The 8,146-nt window shown below is 43.1% G+C and overlaps 1 long non-coding RNA gene across 1 annotated transcript; it reads left to right on the plus strand.

Moving 5' to 3' along the window:
• The first annotated feature begins 292 nt into the window (after positions 1-292).
• LOC115186706 (uncharacterized) lies at positions 293-3,172 on the plus strand. Its single transcript, XR_003875846.1, has 2 exons — positions 293-446; positions 2,802-3,172. It is a non-coding gene; the product is annotated as an uncharacterized LOC115186706 (long non-coding RNA).
• Positions 3,173-8,146: the final 4,974 nt, after the last annotated feature.

An 8,146-nucleotide genomic window follows, 5' to 3' on the forward strand; every position in this document is an offset into this window, starting at 1 on the left:
CTTTAGACAATTTCGTGGTTTAATTGCCATTTTGCTTTAAACATACTTATGTGGAAACAACTAGCTACCCCATTAAATTTAATATTTACGTTGTAAGAACTAGCTGGCTGGTTAAATTAGCACTAGTCTAGTCGCTAATGCTAACTAGCTATTATCCCCGACCATGAGTTCACTAAGCTACTCTCCTCCTGTTAAAGAAGAGGAGGTCTGCTGGATGGAGAAAGAAGCTCTGGTGAAAGAGGAGGAGGAAGAGGAGGCCGTTACAATACAAAAACAAGTAGAGGGTGAGGCTGTTACAGTGAAAGAAGAGGAGGAAGATGCAGTTTTTGGAGTGGAGGATGAAGTGAAAGAAGATGAAGACGTTTTTGGAATTAAGGCTGAAGAGGGGTCAATTACTGTCAATGATGAAGAGAAGACTGGAGAACTGATTAACACCAGTAAATACAGTGAGTACTATCTTATAAAACAGTGACATTGATCTGATTAACACCCGTGAATACAGTGAGTACTATCTTATAAAACAGGGACATTGATCTGATTAACACCAGTAAATACAGTGAGTACTATCTTATAAAACAGGGGCATTGATCTGATTAACACCAGTAAATACAGTGAGTACTATCTTATAAAACAGGAACATTGATCTGATTAACACCAGTAAATACAGTGAGTACTATCTAATAAAACAGGGACATTGATCTGATAAACACCAGTAAATACAGTGAGTACTATCTAATAAAACTATCTAATAAAACCTACCCCGGTCAACTGCCCGGCACCCCCCACAGCAACTTGCCTCCACCATTTCTCCTTCACCCAAATCCAGATAGCAGATGTTCTGATAGAGCTGCGAAATCTGGACCCTCTCTTTCTAAAATTATCTGCCAAAATTGTTGCAACCCCTATTACTAGCCTGTTCAACCTCTCTTTCGTATCACCTGAGATTCCCAAAGATTGGAAAGCAGCTGCTAGACCCCCTCTTCAAACGGGGTGACACTCTAGACCCAAACTGCTACAGATCTATATTTATCTTACCCTGCCTTTCTAAGGTCTTTGAAAGACAAGTTAACAAGCAGATTACCGACCATTTCAAATCCCACCGTACCTTCTCTGCTATGCAATCTGGTTTCTGAGCTGGTCATGGGTGCACCTCAGCCACGCTCAAGGTCCTAAACGATATCATAACTGCCATCGATGAGAGACATTACTGTGCAGCCGTATTCATCGACCTGGTCAAGGCTTTCGACTCCGTCAATCACCACATTCTTATTGGCAGACTAAACAGCCTTGGTTTCTCAAATGATTGCCTCGCCTGGTTCACCAACTACTTCTCTGACAGAGTTCAGTGTGTCAAATCAGAGGGCCTGTTGTCCAGACCTCTGGCAGTCTCTATTGGGGTGCCACAGGGTTCAATTCTCAGGCCGACTCTCTTCTCTGTATACATCAATGATGTCGCTCTTGCTGCGGGTGATTCTTTGATCCACCTCTACGCAGACGACACCATTCTGTATACTTCTGGCCCTTCTTTGGACACTGTCTTAACTAACCTCCAGATGAGCTTCAATGCCATATAACTCTCCTTCCATTGCCTCCAACTGCTCTTAAATGCATGTAAAACTAAATGCATGCTCTTCAACCGGTCGCTGCCCGCACCTGCCCGCCCGTCCAGCATCACTACTCTGGACGGTTCTGACTTAGAATATGTGGACAACTACAAATACCTAGGTGTCTGGTTAGACTGTAAACTCTCCTTCCAGACTCACATTAAACATCTCCAATCCAAAATTACATCTAGAATCGGCCTCCTATTTTGCAACAAAGCCTCTTTCACTCACGCTGCCAAACATACCCTCGTAAAACTGACCATCCTACCGATCCTCGACTTCGGCGATGTCATTTACAAAATAGCCCCCAACACTCTACTCAGCAAATTGGATGCAGTCTATCACAGTGCCATCTGTTTTGTCACCAAAGCCCCATGTACTACCCAACACTGCGACCTGTACGCTCTCGTTGGCTGGCCCTCGCTTCATACTCGTCGTCAAACCCACTGGCTCCAGGTCATCTACAAGTCTCTGCTAGGTTAATCCCTGCCTTATGTCAACTCACAGGTCACCATAGCAGCATCCACCCGTAGCATGCACTCCAGCAGGTATATCTCACTAGTCACCCACAAAGCCAATCCTTATTTGGCCGCCTTTCCTTCCAGTTGTCTGCTGCCAATGACTGGAACGAACTGCAAAAATCACTGAAGCTGGAGACTCATATCTCCCTCACTAACTTTAAGCACTAGCTGTCTGAGCAGCTCATAGTTCACTGCACCTGTACATAGCCCATCTGCTAATAGCCCATCCAACTACCTCATCCCACACTGTATTTATTTATTTATTTATTGCTCCTTTGCACCCCAGTATCTCTACTTGCACATTCGTCTTCTGCACATCTATCATTCCAGTGTCTAATTGGTATATTGTAATTACTAATTGGTATATTGTAATTACTTCGCCAACATGGCCTATTTATTGCCTTACCTCCCTTATCTCACCTAATTTGCACATGCTGTATATAGATTTTCTTCAACTTTATTGATGACTGTATGTTTTGTTTATTCCACGTGTAACTCTGTGTTGTTGTATGTGTCGAACTGCTTTGCTTTATTCTTGGCCAGTTCGTAGTTGTAAATGAGAACTTGTTCTCAACTTGCCTACCTGGTTAAATAAAGGTGAAAAAATAATAAATTAACAGTGGATTTCTGCTGTTGTGGGCCTTTAACCATCTGTCTGACTTTGTCGATCACACAGGAGAGAGACGGGACTATCGTGGATCCTCTGGGGAGCCTCAACAACATCATGAAGCTGACGAGGCAGAGAAGAGTCTCTCCAGATCAGAGCACCTCAATAAACAGCAGAGACCCACAAGAGAGAAATCTTACTGCTGCTCTGACTGTGGGAAATGTTTCTCAAGATCAAATTCACTAAAAGTACACCTGAGAATTCACACTGGAGGGAAATCTCACTGGTGCTCTGACTGTGGGAAAAGATTCAACTCTACAACAGACCTTAAAATACATCATAGAATTCACACAGGAGAGAGAACTTTTGGCTGTGATCAATGTTTGAAGAGTTTTTCTCAGCTAAAAACCCTGAAATCACACCAGAGAACACACACAGGAGAGAAATCTTATGGCTGTGATCAATGTGGGAAGAGTTTTACTGTGTCAAGCTCCTTGATAGTGCACCAGAGAACACACACAGGAGAGAAGCTTCACCATTGTTCATTTTGTGGGAAAAGCTTTTCAACATCACACACCTTGAAGGTGCACCAGAGAATGCACACAGGAGAGCGACCTTATAGCTGTAATCAATGTGGGAAGTGTTTTTTTTACATCTAGCAATCTGACTAAACACCAGAGAACACACACAGGAGAGAAACCATATAGCTGTAATCAATGTGGGAAGAGTTTTGGTCAATCTGGAGATCTGAAGACACACCAGAGACTACACACAGGAGAGAAACCTTATGGCTGTGATCAATGTGGGAAGAGATATAATCAGTCGAGCAGCCTGATAGTACACCAGAGAACACACACAGGAGAGAAATCTTATGGGTGTGATCAATGTGGGAAGAGTTTTAATCAGTCAAGCAGCCTTGTGGTACACCAGAGATCACACACAGGAGAGAAACCATATACCTGTACTCAATGTGGGAAGAGTTTTGTTACATCTGGCTGTCTGATGACACACCAAAGAACACACACAGGAGAGAAGCCTTATAGCTGTGATCAATGTGGGAAGCGTTTTACTCAGTTAAACAGCCTGGTAGTGCATCTGAGAACACACACAGGAGAGAAGCCTGATAGCTGTAGTCAATGTGGGAAGAGTTTTAATTGGCTAAACAGCATGGTATCACACCAGAGAACACACACAGGAGAGAAACCTCATAGCTGTAATCAATGTGACAAGAGATTCTCAGATAAAAGATATCTGATTAAACATCAGAAAATACATAGATTAAGGTTGTTTCATGATATCAATGCAATGTCACAATATGTTTTTAACATTGTTGTAGGAGTATTTTAAATGTTCACAATGTGGAACCCTAAATGTTTGTTTAATTGATTTGAGATCTTCATTGTAAAGGGTTTAAACACTGTTCAATGAACCATAAACAATTAATGAACTTGCACCTGTGGAACGGTACTTAAGACACTAACAGCTTACAGACGGTAGGCAATTAAGGTCACAGTTATGAAAACTTAGGACACTAAAGCGGCCTTTTTACTGAAGCGGCCTTTTTACCAAAAGAAAGATGCCCAGGGTCCCTGCTCATCTGCGTGAACGTGCCTTAGGCATGCTGCAAGGAGGCATAAGGACTGCAGATGGGGCCAGGGCAATAAATTGCAATGTCCATACTGTGAGACAGGGACGGACAGCTGATCGTCCTCGCAGTGGCAGACCAGATTGTCCGCAATAGGCTGTGAGAGGCTGGATTGAGGGCTTGTAGGTCTGTTGTAAGGCAGTCCTAACCAGACATCACCGGCAACAACGTGCTCTATGGGACCAGACAGGACTGGCAAAAAGTGCTCTTCACTGACGAGTCGCGGTTTTGTCTCACCAGGGGGGATGGTCGGATTCACGTTTATCGTCGAAGGAATGAGCATTACACCGAGGCCTGTACTCTGGAGCAGAATCGATTTGGAGGTGGAGGGTCCGTCATGGTCTGTGGTGGTGTGTCACAGCATCATCGGACTGAGCTTGTTGTCATTGCAGGGAAGACATCCTCCTCCCTCATGTGGTACCCTTCCTGCAGGCTCATCCTGACATGACTCTCTAGCATGACAATGTCACCAGCCATACTTCTCGTTCTGTGTGTTATTTCCTGCAAGACAGGAATGTCAGTGTTCTGCCATGGCCAGCGAAGAGCCCGGATCTCAATCCCATTGAGCACATCTGGGACCTGTTGGATCGGTGGGTGAGGGCTAGGGCCATTCCCCCAAGAAATGTCTGGGAACTTGCTGGTGCCTTGGTGGAAGAGTGGGGTAACATCACACAGCAAGAGCTGGCAAATCTGGTGAAGTCCATGACGAGGAGATGCACTGTAGTACTTAATGCAGCTGGTGGCCACACCAGATACTGACGGTGACTTTTGATTTTGACCCCTCCTTTGTTCAGGGACACATTATTCAATTTCTGTTAATCACATGTCTGAGGAACTTGTTCAGTTTGTCTCTCAGTTGTTGAATCTTGTTATGTTCATACACATGTTAAGTTTGCTGAAAATAAACACAGTTAACAGTGAGAGGATGTTTATTTTTTTGCTGAGTTTATTTGTTGTCTTCAGGGGGAAGGTGTTACGGCTGTGGTTTTTCTATTTATGTTTTGAGGCTGGACTTTAGCACGTCTAGCCCGTTAGCACGTCTAGCCCGTTAGCACGTCTAGCCCGTTGGCACGTCTAGCCCGTTAGCACGTCTAGCCCGTTAGCACGTTTAGCACGTCTAGCCCGTTAGCACGTCTAGCCCGTTAGCACGTCTAGCTCGCCCGTTAGCACGTCTAGCTCGCCCGTTAGCACGTCTAGCTCGCCCGTTAGCACGTCTAGCTCGTTAGCACGTCTAGCTCGTTAGCCCGTCTAGCTCGTCAGCGCGTAGGACGCACTGATTGGTGTCACCTCGTTAGTCAGTATGTGTTACACCTGTGCTGGCTTGTCCATCTCGTTAGTGGGAAGGTGTTTCACCTGAGCTGGTCCAGGTTCTATTTAAGAGTGTCTGGCCCAGTGCTCCAGTTGTCTTGATAGATGTGGAGAGTCAACACCTTTAGTTGTTCCACCTTTTTGGTTTACTTCCTGTTGTAACGTGTGTGGAGGACCAAGACGCAACAGGGAAGTGTATACTCATCTTCTCTTTTTAATATATAAGAAGGAGAAACAAAATAAGCACATATACAATTAACAGAAACGACACCAACAGTTCTGTCAGGTAACAAGCACAAAACAGAATACAACTACCCACAAACCACAATACAAACACACCCCTAATTATAGGACCTTCAATCAGAGGCAACGATAGACAGCTGCCTCTAACTGAAGGCCCCAACACCAATTAACTAAACATAGAAATACAAATGACTAGATAGAACATAGAAATAAACTAACAGAACAATAACCAAAACCCTGGACTAATAAATCAAATACCCCTCTCTACATGGACACATACACACAACCACCCTGAACCACATAAAACAAATACCCCCTGCCACGTCCTGACCAAACTAAACACTAACAAATAACACCTTTACAGGTCAGAACGTGACACCTGTCTTTAAGTTTGGTGTGGGTTTTTCTTTTGTTTGCCTCTTGGGCAGATTTAGTGGGTCTCATGGTGGGTGTCTTTTAAGTCCCAGTTGTTGTTACTAGTCAACTTTCAGTGGACACCCCCATAGTGTCTTTCAGAGCCCCTCCTAAAACCCCACCTGTTTAGTTGTGGTTGTTGTCAGTGAGTCTTTGTTAGTTCCTCTTCTGTTTGAGCAACATTTCTGTTTTCTGAACTTAACAACAAACAATGTAGTAAAACAAGCTGATATTTTGGGTTGGATGTTGCATCCAATTGTTAATATTTTAATCAATGGCATTTCCTTAGTATGTTCATCAGTCTTTCAGTTGGTAATCTGTTTTTTATCCTCTTATGTTTGTGTAGTACATTTTTCAGTTTTTATTTGTTTTTTCCTGTGAAGCCATTGCGTTGCATCCATGTCTGAAATGTGCTTTATAAATAAAGCTTGATTTGATTTGAACATATTGTAAAACAAATGAACCCAATGACTGACCAATCAAGACTTGCCAAACCAATGAACAAATGTGTGTAAAAGCAACACATTTATTGGTCCTTCTTAGTCTGAAAAACAGTATCACTTTTCAAGCCTGCTGGAGGCGTGGTGGAGTGGTAAACACCACAATCAGCTTGATTTGATTTGAACATACTGCAAAACAAATTAATTAACCCAATGACTGACCAATCAACAGACTCTTAGTCCCTCTTAGTATGAAAAACAGTATCAATTCCACTTTTCCAGCCTGCTGAAGGAGTGGTGGAGTGGTAAACACCACCCCCGGCTCTACCAGGGGCTTGAGGTGGTCTCCCACAGTTCTGCTTATGTCATGTTCTGTGGCCTTGCCGTTCCATTTCTTGACTGCCCCTGCAACACAGAAAGAAACACATTTAGTCATATTATATAAAACACTCAAAGTAAATCTACAGCCTCAGTTACACCTGGCACCTAAATGTGACTTCTGTCATCCGATCCCTCCAAACTGCATTGGGTTCAGATCTACCAGGATGGGCCTTTGACAGTCTGGACGCAGTCAAGCCACTGAATATGCATAAGCAATGTAAAGAGATGGGGTGAATGAGTGGGGAAAAATACATTTTACACAAATTACCTTCATAATAAATCAAATGTTATTGGTCACATACAGGTGTTCAGCAGATGTTATTGCAGGTGTAGCGAAATGCTTGTCCTTCTAGTTCCCACAGTGCAGCAATATCTAACAAGTAATATCTAACAATTTCACAACAAATACCTAATACACACAAATCTAAGTAAAGGAATGGAATTAGGAATATATAAATATATGGATAAACAATGTCAGAGCAGCATAGACTGAGATACAGTTTATATATATGAGATAAGAAATGCAAGATATGTGAACATTATTAAAGGGACAATGATTTCATGATGCCTGTTTAACAGTCTGATGGCCTTGAGATAGAATCTATTTTTCAGTCTTTCGGTCCCAGCTTTGATGCACCAGTCCTGACCTCGCCTTCTGGATGATAGCGGGTGAACAGGCAGTGGCTCGGGTAAAAACAAAGAACAAATATGTGTGTCTGAGGGGAAATTAACTTTCATACAGCCAAAATGGGTGAGAAATTACACCAATATCAGTGGACAATTTGTACTAATGTAAATAAACATAGATGATGGAACATATTCCCTTTTGCTGACGTGATGAACCGCTAAGGGAACATAAATATTTACCATCTAAACCATGTGTGACCTCTCACCTCTCTGGCTGTAGAAGTGTTCTTCCTAACCAGTCCCTCAACAGCTCTCTGACTGAGCTCCACCCTCACTGGGTCTTCAGAGGAGAGGAA

The sequence above is a fragment of the Salmo trutta genome, unplaced genomic scaffold, assembly GCF_901001165.1.
Source record: "Salmo trutta unplaced genomic scaffold, fSalTru1.1, whole genome shotgun sequence".
Lineage (NCBI taxonomy): Eukaryota > Metazoa > Chordata > Actinopteri > Salmoniformes > Salmonidae > Salmo > Salmo trutta.